Below are 13,241 nucleotides of genomic sequence, written 5' to 3'. Positions count from 1 at the left end.
GGCTGTACGCGCCCCTGTAACCAGTGCTGAAGCGGTCTCATGTGTAATAAGCCCAGTCTGCAGACGGAGGCTGCAGCTGCCATTAGACCGAGTAGCCTCTGAAACGTCTTTAAGGGGATGGCTCTGCCTTGAACGAATAGGGCTAACACTCTCTGAATCGACTGGATTCTCGCCTCTGATAGCTTCGCGATCATAGTGCGCGAGTCCAGCACCATACCGAGGAATGTGATGGATTGGCACGGTTGAAGCGCGCTCTTTTGCATGTTCATAGACAGTCCCAAATCCGTCAGGTGAGCGAGGAGTCTGTGTCTGTGTTCCACAAGCACACTCCTCGACCGCGCGATGACTAACCAGTCGTCGAGATAGTTCAGAATGCGCATTCCACTGAGCTTCAGGGGAGCAAGCGCTGCATTCATGCACATTGTAAACACACGGGGTGCCAGGGCCAGCCCGAAAGGCAGCACTTTGAACTGGTATGCCACACCCTCGAAAGCAAACCGAAGGAAGCGCCTGTGATGTGGGGCTATCTGAATATGGAAGTATGCATCCTTTAGATCCACTGCAAGGAAGTAATCGTCGGACTGAATGTGCGCGAGGATCTGCTTCACTGTTAACATTTTGAACGCGCGTTTCGCGAGCGCTTTGTTCAGTAATCTCAAATCCAAAATAGGGCGCATACCTCCGTCCTTCTTTGGTACAAGAAAATAACGGCTGTAGAAACCGGAGTTTTTCCGCTCTTCGGGAACTATCTCTACTGCTTGTTTGGCCAGGAGAGAGGAGATTTCTTCCCGAAGTAACGGGGCGCTCTGTTCTGACACCTCTGTCAAAATCACACCGCCGAAGCGGGGTGGTCTGCGAGCGAATTGGAGCGTGTAGCCGCGTTTTATCGTGTTTAACACCCACATTGAAGCCGTCGGTAGTGTTGACCACATACTCAGGTGACTCTATAGGGGGGGCTTTCATGAATGCTGCGGCGGGGGCTGGGCGCCAGCCACCGGGGAAGCATTGGCCGCTATATTGAGGGCAGATGGCTCGTCCGCGGCTCTTTGCACGGGGACATGAATAACCACCCTCTCGGGTTTCCCCGAGCTTCCGCTCTGCGAAACGTCTCCCGTCTCCCTCTAGCTGAAGACTAGAAGCCCAGAGCTGAAGACAAGAAACCCAGAGCTGAAGACTAGAAGCCCAGAGCTGAAGACAAGAAGCCCAGAGCTGAAGACAAGAAGCCCAGAACTGAAGACTAGAAGCCCAGAGCTGAAGACTAGAAGCACAGAGCTGAAGACTAGAAGCCCAGAGCTGAAGACTAGAAGCCCAAAGCTGAAGACTAGAAGCCCAGAGCTGAAGACTAGAAGCCAAGAGCTGAAGACTAGAAGCACAGAGCTGAAGACTAGAAGCCCAGAGCTGAAGACTAGAAGCCAAGAGCTGAAGACTAGAAGCCCAGAGCTGAAGACTAGAAGCCCAGAGCTGAAGACTAGAAGCCCAGAGCTGAAGACAAGAAACCCAGAGCTGAAGACTAGAAGCCCAGAGCTGAAGACTAAAAGCCCAGAGCTGAAGACTAGAAGCCCAGAGCTGAAGACTAGAAGCCCAGAGCTGAAGACTAGAAGCCCAGAGCTGAAGACAAGAAACCCAGAGCTGAAGACAAGAAACCCAGAGCTGAAGACTAGAAGCCCAGAGCTGAAGACTAGAAGCCCAGAGCTGAAGACAAGAAGCCCAGACCTGAAGACAAGAAGCCCAGAGCTGAAGACAAGAAGCCCAGAGCTGAAGACAAGAAGCCCAGAGCTGAAGACAAGAAGCCCAGAGCTGAAGACAAGAAGCCCAGAGCTGAAGCCCAGAGCTGAAGACAAGAAGCCCAGAGCTGAAGACAAGAAGCCCAGAGCTGAAGACAAGAAGCCCAGAGCTGAAGACTAGAAGCCCAGAGCTGAAGACAAGAAGCCCAGAACTGAACTGAAGACTAGAAGCCCAGAGCTGAAGACTAGAAGCCCAGAGCTGAAAACTAGAAGCCCAGAGCTGAAGACAAGAAGCCCAGAGCTGAAGACTAGAAGCCCAGAGCTGAAGACTAGAAGCCCAGAGCTGAAGACTAGAAGCCCAGAGCTGAAGACTAGAAGCCCAGAGCTGAAGACTAGAAGCCAAGAGCTGAAGACTAGAAGCCCAGAGCTGAAGACTAGAAGCCCAGAGCTTAAGACTAGAAGCCCAGAGCTGAAGACTAGAAGCCCAGAGCTGAAGACTAGAAGCCCAGAGCTGAAGACTAGAAGCCCAGAGCTGAAGCTGAAGACTAGAAGCCCAGAGCTGAAGGGCTGAAGACTAGAAGCCCAGAGCTGAAGGGCTGAAGACTAGAAGCCCAGAGCTGAAGGGCTGAAGACTAGAAGCCCAGAGCTGAAGGGCTGAAGACTAGAAGCCCAGAGCTGAAGACTACAGTAGGTACTCAACCAGAATGCCTATTACCGCCGCGACTCGTGCCGCGGCAAATTCACTGCGGCAAAAATAAACTAGTCGCATTTCAAAGTTGTTCGCGAAATGACCACCAGGTGGCGCAAAGGGGCATTTAGCAAAACAGCCGCATTTTGAAACGTAAGTGCGGGGCTAATAAGTTGAAACTGCATGTTAAAGTAGTATTATTAATTAAAGACAGACAATTTGGTTAATGTTATTTAAACATACGATCATACAATTTATAGTAGGCCTACAGCCTGCATAGTAGTAGTAGCTATAGGCTATAGACGGTAATTGCACAGGAAGATGTTACCACCTGCTGGGCATTGCTGCCTGTCGCACCTCCTCCAGTGCCCATGGGTCAGCTGCAGGGTCATCAGCCAGAAACCACCGTTCACCGACGTTTCGCTCCTTTAATTCTGGAACGTCTCCAGGTGGCGGAGCAGTGACAGGGACGTCTCCCTGTCACCCCCTGCAGCTGATAGCTGTTCTCCCTGCTGCTGTTATCTGGGGTTAGATGTTCTTCCCCCAACACCTATCTTTCCTCCTCAGCCAGAGCCAAAAGCTACCTTTCTCTGCCTCCTCTGCCAGATCCTTTGTTGCCCTCCTTAGCCTCCCTCCGGCCACTCCTGCTTCCCTCAAGAGGCGTATGGTTGACACCCCAAGGAAACCTCGGCATCCGACCTCCACTGGGTGGATGGTCGTCTTCCAGCCAGCCTCCCGGCACTCGGCAGCAAGCTCCGAGTACTTGGCCTTCTTCCGTTCGAAGGCGGCCTCGATCCCCTCCTCCAGTGGTACAGTGAGCTCAATGAGGTGCGTCGATCTCGCCTTGGTTGACCACACCACTATGTCTGGCCGGAGAGATGTGGTGGTTATCTCCGTGGGGAACCGGAGCTGCTTATCTAGGTCAACCCTCATGTCCCACTCCTGGTTGGGGGAGAAGAGCCTTGCTGTTTATTTGTACGAACTATTATATATCTCTGTTTGTAGGCTATCTGTTTATTAAAAAAGGTCTTGTAAAAAAAAACAAGAATGAGACTGATTGAATATGTAAAACATAAAATAAAAATAAACAAACGAAACAGAATAGAACAAACTTTTAGAACAAAAAAAAAAAAAAAAAAAAAAAAAATTTAGCCTATAACAGAGTCGGTTAAATTTAACGAAAGCAAAACGTAATTAAGTAAAAGTACATTCTAAACAGAATATAACAAACTTTTAGAGCAGAACATTTTATTAATCAAAAGTTAAAATAGGCCTATCTTGCAGTCAGTGAAAATAAATTAGGTGCAATGTCGCTAAACTTTTGAGGAATGAGAGGAGTGAAGATCGCTTCTCTCGTGTGCGCGCACACTGACTGCTGAACTACCGAACTTCTGGGCAATTGTCAGCGAGAAAAGTCGTGGTCGAGTGGTAGAAGTTAGGTTGCAATCATTGAGATGACACGGGTTCAAATCCCGAATGAACACGGTATTTATAAAATATAATTTCCGTTTTACACAAATGAACAAATAGGCTATCATCCAACAGATTGACTGAATTTATATCAATCTGTATAATAATTTCAATCGTAATTTCAAAAGAAGTTCTGTTAAAAAATAAAAATAAAAAACTTCATGAGATTTTAAATAGGCTATAGAAAGAGTTTTTAAAAAACGTGGTTGTGTAGCCTAACAAGGTGCGATTTGCTGGTGGGGGATTCCCCCCTCCACAGTAATCAATGCTATAGCCTAATTCACCAATAGACCATTTCAAATATTTTTTTAAATATGCAACACGCACGTTTTAACAACAAACAATAGGCCTGAACCGGCGCTTCTGCATGCTCCTCTATTGAGAGATAACAGCGCGTTTCAGTGACGATCCTGGTTCCAGTGGCCTTGGCTTACATTCACGGCTTTTCAAAATGTCACAAAGCGTTTTGAGATGTTTTTGAACGAAATATTGAAGTTTATAATTAAGTGTTTTGGCACACATTATTCTAAAATCGAGTTTTATTCTGGCATGTTGGATTAGAGGTCGACAAACGCGGCGGCGCTTTCACTTGAACTTATTTTTTCTCATAACAGCTAAAAAAAACTTAAAAGGCTATAGCCTACTCCGTAATTTTCGGTCATACAGATAAAATATCATCTTTTAAAACTGTAAAAGGTCTACAATAGGCTAACGATCAAACGTTTTCTCGCTCATGTGAGCGAACACACACTGGAGAAACAAACGTTTTGGCTTATTAATGCATTTTATATCCTATTAGTAATGCAGAGAGATTTGTTCTAAAACTCTGTTACACCATAGCCTATAGTTTTTGCTTATACCCACGTAGGAGGTGACGTTCTCGCGACCTTGTGCAACGTTCCCTAAAAGTTCTCTAAAGGTAACGAAAGTTCCGAACCTTTACAGAACATTAGGGACGTTAGAACGTCCTCTTTTGGTTATGAAAGTGCTGCAGTTCAAGGTTCCTTATATGACTTTAGGGGGACGTTCTATTTGGGGTATTTTATAGTCACACAGGGGCGTAGGAGCAAATTTGAACCTGGGGGGGACAGTAAATGCTAGGGGGGAATGTCCCGAATTTTTGTATATATTTTTTATATTTATAAGGCACTTAAATGCAAATTTCTAAATACTTAAGGGAACAGATTACTTAGTTTGGTTCTAAGCAGTGTTTAAATTGGCATTTATTATGTGGGCTCTCCCTAGGGGGGTCCGGGGGTATGCTCCCCCGTGAATTTTTTTTGAAAAATAAACCATTAAATGGCACTTTCTGGATAGTTTTGTGCAAAGAAATTGAGAAAATGAGTCTTACATGATATGTGAAAAACTGCAAGGTTAAGAGCATATACTTTGCATTGTTGTATCACCAGGTATTAGGACATTTAGCATTTATATTACTGTTAATCAGTCATGTAGCCTACTGATTAACTAAAATTAAAAACTCAAATAAATGGTTCATTTAATTTCCATTAACCACCTAGCTTACCCCCCAAGGATAGATTGAAAAATAAAATCAATCTATCCTTGTGGAAAGGTTCCTTGGTAGCTAAAAGTAGGTCTAGCAAGTCTTATATTTCTGTAATTCACACAGATCAAACACAAATATGCTGCCTGAATAGATTGCTAGTTTATTTTGAGTAGCCAGCTAGCAGTTCTCTTGGCAGTTTGCTGATAATCCGGTGTCTGAAGTAAAATGCTCAAAACATCTCCTGAGAAAAATCACATGGCCAACCTAGTCTTGGTTATTTAATTTAGATTTAGTCTTATTTTCCTTATCTTGTCATTCAAGGCCAGGGCACTTTATGTACATTTCTGGAACTTCTGGAACCCAGGAACACTCATTATATATTGCTGCGTACATTTATCCGTGTCATCTAGATGCGCATGCGCGAGCGGTGCGCGATCATGGTCGACTGACAACGAGATTAGCAGCTGAAGAATACGGACGTTTTTTAAAATTGAATTATGTATTTAAAAGTTGCCGAATGGATTCATTTGGAGACTCCGAAATCGGCAGAGATAGGCAGGCAATGCAAAACAAAATCTTACATTGGGAAATAGTGAATGGAAGCATATGGGTAGCAATATTCAATTTGAAATGTAATATGCAAAATGACAATGCAATATGTAAAATGGCATTGCATTCTGTAGCCTATTTAAATTTACATTTTACATTACCATTCTAGCAACGTTTGGTGCAAAATGAAAATGAAATTACATAATTTACATTTGCCATTTCATACACTAGTTTTAATATGCATTATTGAAACGCTTTATAAGTTGCAAAATTAAAATGAAAATGCATTACAGAAATGATTAGATATGTGTAGCATGTTCAAGCAAAAACTGTGGCAAAATGATCATTCAAATGTTATTTTTCATAATTGCATTTACACTGACAGTCAAGACACTTGCGATTGCATTTTCATGAAATGTCCCGCAATGAATGTAGCAAAATTCAATGTGCACATTGAAAATGCATTCCGAGCCGATCACGCCCCCTCCTGCCCTGTCAATCACTGCATCAAGGCGGGGCTTGAGTTGTGTTGTTTCTCTCTATGGCACTCCGAGAAGCTGAACACAACGAGCAACAAAGTGTAAATGCTGCCCCTTCAGAAAGACCATCGTCCAGCTTGAGCATGACGCCTCCGGATCGAAGTGGTGGGACACGGGGTAAGTTGGCAGAAAGAGAATAGACAAGGGGGTCGGTCGACGGTCGTCAAACGGTTAGACCTAGGGTTGCCAACTTTCTGGACTGTGGAGTGTATTTGACGATCACACTCTTACGTGACCAGAGCGTATGTACGAAAAGTGCTCGTTTTACCCCGTGTCCCACCACTTCGATCCGGAGGCGTCATGCTCAAGCTGGAGTCATAAATACTGTACATTCAAGTGGACAAGATGCAAAGAAAAATATAGCCTATTTTTTTTTCTATATTTCTGAGTTGCATCAAACTTTGGTTTCAGTTGGAATGTGACTACATAATTGACCAGCAAAATGATTATGCGTGTTGGTAATGTTTTGTGGACTACAATATATCTTTAAAAAACATTAATTACTAAAGAAAAAAAGAAAATAAATAGGCCTACCTCACAAATCCTGATGGACATCCAGAAACTACTTTTAATTGTTTAAGTACAGAACTGTTTCTAGTTCTGATACCACTAAAGGAAGAAAGAAAGAAAAAACACTTGTCAGCTGTGAGATGTTTGACAGACTATTATAATGAGTGTATCCCAGTGAAAACATAAACACATTTGAGTATGTGCTTCATGGCGTAGGAGCCATTATACGTGGGGGGGACATGTCCCCCCCACATTTCAAAATCGAAGTTTTGTCCCCCCCACTATTTCCCAATGTAAGATTTTGTTTTGCATTGCCTGCCTATCTCTGCCGATTTCGGAGTCTCCAAATGAATCCATTCGGCAACTTTTAAATACATAATTCAATTTTTTAAAAACGGCCGAACTCTTCAGCTGCTAATCTCGTTGTCAGTCGACCATGATCGCGCACCGCTCGCGCACGCGCATCTAGGTGACACGGATAAATGTACGCAGCAATATATAATGAGTGTTCCTGGGAGATCCTAGTTGCGCGGGATGTGGAAGCGTGCAAAAGTTCCAGAAATGTACATAAAGTGCCCTGGCCTTGAATGACAAGGTAAGGAAAATAAGACTAAATCTAAATTAAATAACCAAGACTAGGTTGGCCATGTGATTTTTCTCAGGAGATGTTTCGAGCATTTTACTTCAGACACCGGATTATCAGCAAACTGCCAAGAGAACTGCTAGCTGGCTACTCAAAATAAACTAGCAATCTATTCAGGCAGCATATTTGTGTTTGATCTGTGTGAATTACAGAAATATAAGACTTGCTAGACCTACTTTTAGCTACCAAGGAACCTTTCCACAAGGATAGATTGATTTTATTTTTCAATCTATCCTTGGGGGGTAAGCTAGGTGGTTAATGGAAATTAAATCAACCATTTATTTGAATTTTTAATTTTTAGTTAATCAGTACATGACTGATTAACAGTGATGTAAATGCTATGTCCTAATACCTGTTGATACTACAACAATGCAAAGTATATGCTCTTAACCTTGCAGTTTTTCACATATCATGTAAGACTCATTTTCTCAATTTCTTTGCACAAAACTCTCCAGAAAGTGCCATTTAATGGTTTATTTTTAAAAAAAAATTCCCGGGGGAGCATACCCCCGGACCCCCCTAGGGAGAGCCCACCTAAATAAATCCCAATTTAATCAATGCTTAGAAACAAACTAAGTAATACAGTCTGTTCCCATAAGTCTTTAGAAATTAGCATTTAAGTGCCTTATATATAAAAAATATATACAAAAATTCAGGACACCCTGCCACCCCCCCCCCCCCCCCCCCCCCCCCCCTAGCATTTACTGTCCCCCCCAGGTTCAAAATTGCTCCTACGCCCCTGCTTGGGACCACCGAACTTAAAGGTGCTGGGACTATTTGGGACCACCAGACTTGAAGGCGCTGCACCAACTGACTTGAGACAAGAACACGACAGAAAACAACCTAAAAGTCCATATAACAAAAACACAAGGAACACAAAACCAGGAACACGTAACATAGGGCCATTCTGTGATGATAAAAAAGGTAAGAATACTGCCAGACTGTTGCAGTGATATATGGCTGCAGGAATCATAACAGCAACTAACACACTTAAAAATGATGTGTGTTTTTTTTTTTAACCCAAATGCTGGGTTTAGCCTGTTGGGCCATTTTCCCTTGGCACTGTCTGTTGGCTCACATTTTCTACAGCGGCTGACTTGTATGCGACACAAGCCACCTGGTGGTGATACATGCAACATGCCTGGCAACGAACTGAAATAAGTTGAAGAACTGAAATAACTAACCCTAAATAAAAACTGAAATAAAATAAAAATCAATATACAAAGTAGTATCATTTTTTTTTTACAAAGTTTATTCTACGGTGAGTCTAAAAAAGATTGTATGCTGGAAAAAAAAATCATGAAAGCCAGTGCAAGATGAAGTCATTTATTTAAAAAGAAGCCTAAAAGTGCCCTTTTTTCTAAATGTATTTTGTTTTAAAAGAAAAAGGTAAGAATAAAGACGTAGCTTGATGATTTGGTATTGCAGATGGTGACACCATTTTACTATTAAAATGAGAGACAAAATGCCATTCCATTACAAGCAAAAAGATTAACTTTGATTATTTTGTGTGTTCATCTTGTCTTGTGAAGTTCTGGATCCTCCACCGACTGCAAAAGCTCAAACACACATGAACACACAGATCAGCTCTCAGAATCCGTCATGATCACAGTGGATTTGACTGATAGTGTTGATGATGATGCAGTTTTGCATCTTCATCCTTATTGTGCAAAGCTTTCCCAGTCAAAACACAGAAACTGATGTTCACACAGAGCTGAAGGACCGACAACACTATCATCATGATATCCAGTCCTCTCGTGATAATCTACAAGTGGGTAAAGAGTCAACTATAAAAATTTCATAATTTTAATTTTTTTGAGTTATATCAAAATATTTGTTGTAAAAATATTTACAATATTCGTATGGTGTCTTACACCATCTAAACACATTTCCATCCTCTGTTTCTCTGTAATGGAAGGTGATTCATCATGCAGTGAATACTTGAATAATAATTGTAGTTGCAGTATATAGTATTTTCCATTGCCAGGTCCACTGAATACAGCACAACAGTGATAGCCAGTGCACCACTGAATAAGTATAGAATCATTATGATGACCAAAACACAATCAATATATAAAAAAAACAGAACCATAAATATCATAAACACAGATATAATGTAAGATATGGCTTTAATAGACACCAGACAAGAACTAGGAAACTATAGCGTGAAGAAAGCACACTATTCCAACTATGAACTAATAGGCAAAAGCAAAATTTATGAATAAATCGAATGAAATGTCAATAGTTTACTTTTTGAAAAGACAATGTTTAACATGAATGATTTAGAAACATCAAAATTATCAAAGAGAGACCCAAGTCTTACCACAATACAGAGCTGATATCTGGTGTTGGGGTGATCTCCATGACATCTGACTCCGACTGTTCCTGGGTGACTGTTTGTGGGACTTGACTGTGGGAAGTGACAAACATTAGAATGTTTTTAGGCATGCAGTACATTTTATTTCTGGAAATGCACAGTATGGAGGTTTTAATCAAAAGTATTGTTATCAATATCAACATCATACCTTGCCTCTAACTCATCAAAGGCAAAAGAACAAAAGTCGCTTCTTTTTAATGTTTGAGGGGCTGAGCTGAAGTACTTCCTCATTTGGATCTTTGGCTCCATCCAAGACATAAACATTGTTATATAACTCATTAAAACATACAAACATGTAATAGAACAGTTTTCTGGAAAAGTAATCAAGATAAAAATATTTATGACAATCACTGCAATAAGAACACATTACCACATTCTCTTGTGCTGGTAAATAGTCAACATCCAGTATCCTCCTGCCTGCTTGTTCATCTGTCTGGCTTGTTGCTACACCTTGAACTAGGTCAGATGGGCTAGGACAGTCTTAAGAGAAGATCAATATTTGTAAATGAATTTTTATGGTCTTAATAAAGCTTGTTTATTGCTGTAGAAAAGTGGTGTACAATCACAAGAAAATCTAAATTTCTTTAAATCAATTTTTTGATCTAACTACTGTTGTGAAAACAAGAGCAAAACATGACGCATCAAGAAATATTCTCCAAGATAAAGCAGATCCATACTGTTAAATTCGAAATGGTCACAGATAATAGTTTCGATGTACTTTGCCTCACTGAAACCTGGCTTAAACCAAATGATTATTTCGGTCTAAATGAGTCTACTCCACCAGGATACTGTTATAAGCACGAGCCCCGTCTGATCGGTCGTGGCGGCGGTGTTGCAACAATCTACAGAGATATCTTTAATGTTACTCAGAAAACAGGTGACAAGTTTAATTCGTTTGAAGTACGTGTGCTAAAATGTTACGCTCTTAGATGTAAGAAAGAAATCCCTATTATCTCTAGCCTTGGCTACTGTATATAGTCCTCCAGGGCCCTATGCACAATGAAATTTCATGCAGCACACTGTGCATCTCTCGACAGACCGCAGGGGGTCTTGTCCTCGGAAAAGTATTGTCGGATGCATTTGTAAGACTAAACAAATATTTAATTAAAATAAGTTACTACGCACCACTGTCTTCTTCTTCTTCTTCTTCTTCTTTTGGATTTTTAATGGCGGTTGGCAAACAACTTTTTAACTGCGTACCACTTGTGGGGGATGGGATATTTCCAAGGGGGTAATCCATCGACCGGAAGTTGAAGCCGGCCGGGTGCCGCCATCTTGTAGCAGAACTTCACTTGCGTTAGCATTTCCATTGACTCCCATTCATTTTGGCGTCACTTTGACAGCGAATAACTTTACATCTGAGGCGTTTAAAGACTCCATTTGTCCATTATTTATTTCTAAAGAAACACGACAATGTATAAAAGGCTCCATTACTTTGTATCTTACGTTATGGCCCCGTAGAAGCCGTTTTTGTAAAAATAGGCTAACGATTGCGTCATAAAACGCAACTCTCTGGCGCACACTAGAGAAAATTACCGTATAGACAGAAGTAGAAACTCACGCGCAATCGGGGGGACGTGGAGGCATAAAGTCAAGGGAGAAGCCCATAGAGAGTTGTAAAGTTGCTCCTGCTGCTAGCTCATGGACAGCTAATACTCACGATCTCCGGCTCTGCAAGTTTCGGAAGGGAATGATTCAGATTCCTCTTGGCACAGCTACTAGAAGATTAACGTCTGTCAGACAGGTTGCTCACGTCATCAAGCTTAGTTTGAGTCGGTTTGAGTCTGCGCGTCAGGAACGGAAGTGTTAAAAAATCGCTAAAAATGGGCTTCAACTGTCTCAACTGAGTTCCAATGAGATGGCTCTGTCCACTTCTTATACTGTCTATGGATATTTCTAATAGAGAACGAGGTGCATGCCGGGAAGGCGCCGCAATTTTAGGTGGAAACGCTATCGCCATGGTTACTTCGGTTTATTTATGATGATATGCCTCCAGTTCACGTGCAATGCAAGTGACAATATTTATTATATATAATAAAATTATATAATATCTTTTATCGCGAAAGTTAACCTGCGCCTGCGCGGCCCCGCCCACTAAATCCAGTGAGGTGGAGCTAGAGCTCCAGCGAGGGGAAGAGCTGGAGCTCTAGCTCCTCCTATTTGGCTCTGCATCGAGTACCACTTGAAAATCCACAGCTCCCGGCTCATCGGGTCCAATCAGCGCAGGGGGGTGTGAGATCTGACTGTCAATCACAGATCGGGCACACGCCACCCCTCGCGCACGTTACAATCACATGCACACGCCTGAAGTTCGCGGAAGTTCGCGCAGTAACGAAGAGTGATGGCGGAAAATCAAGTAAGCTCATTTAGAGTATAAATGACGTTAGCAATTGCAATCTATCGTTAGAATAGCCAGGACAGCATACCTCCAAATAATCCATGGTGTTGATGGATGCTGATGAGACGGGCGCGTTCACAGAAAACCTGGTGCACACGCAATGACGAGCACGAACTCAGTGGGAGGGTATTCGTTGATAGTGGGGGAGGGCCATGAGAGTTGTAAACATTTAAAATTTTGCCTAAGTCCACTCAATCTGCCAGACTTGCCGACTGCAGCTTTAATACTGTTATTTCTCACAATATGGCATGTATAAAATATCAATAACACAAAAACAAACTCATCTTGACACTCATCTTCATCAACCACTACAGATAAACAACAACAGTAGCATAATATTGAGATTCATATGCTGATTCTTGATGTTTGTGTGTGTATCTAAAGGTTTTTTTCTTCTTCTTTTTTTCTTACAATGTATTTAAAATTTTAATTCAGAATAATTTGATCTCTGGCAAGAAAGCATTGCTGGTGAAAATCTATTAATAACAAGCAACCACTTTTGATCACATTAGTCAATGTTTCTTTTATGATGATGATGAGTGATGTATCACCTGACCATCTTTGTTAGCTAATAGTGACCTACCATCTTCTTCAACAGAGGTTCTTTGGTAGTTAATAGTACCCACTAAGCAAAAGTATGTTCAAAAGATGTCTTTTCAACGTCTTTGTCCCAAAAGCGTATGTTAACGAGTTCTGCATGTCCGATATAGACGTTCATGGAACCTCCGTACAAGGTTAAAAACCAGTTCAAATGTGGTCATTGTGGACATATTTTCAACATCATTTAAGGTCTCATTTTGACGATTTATACTGTTTCTAGACCAAATAATCACTTT

This window comes from Rhinichthys klamathensis, unplaced genomic scaffold (genome assembly GCF_029890125.1).
Source record: "Rhinichthys klamathensis goyatoka isolate OS25496 unplaced genomic scaffold, OSU_Roscu_1.1 h1tg001020l_1, whole genome shotgun sequence".
NCBI lineage: Eukaryota > Metazoa > Chordata > Actinopteri > Cypriniformes > Leuciscidae > Rhinichthys > Rhinichthys klamathensis.
Note: the sequence above shows the minus strand (reverse complement) of the source record.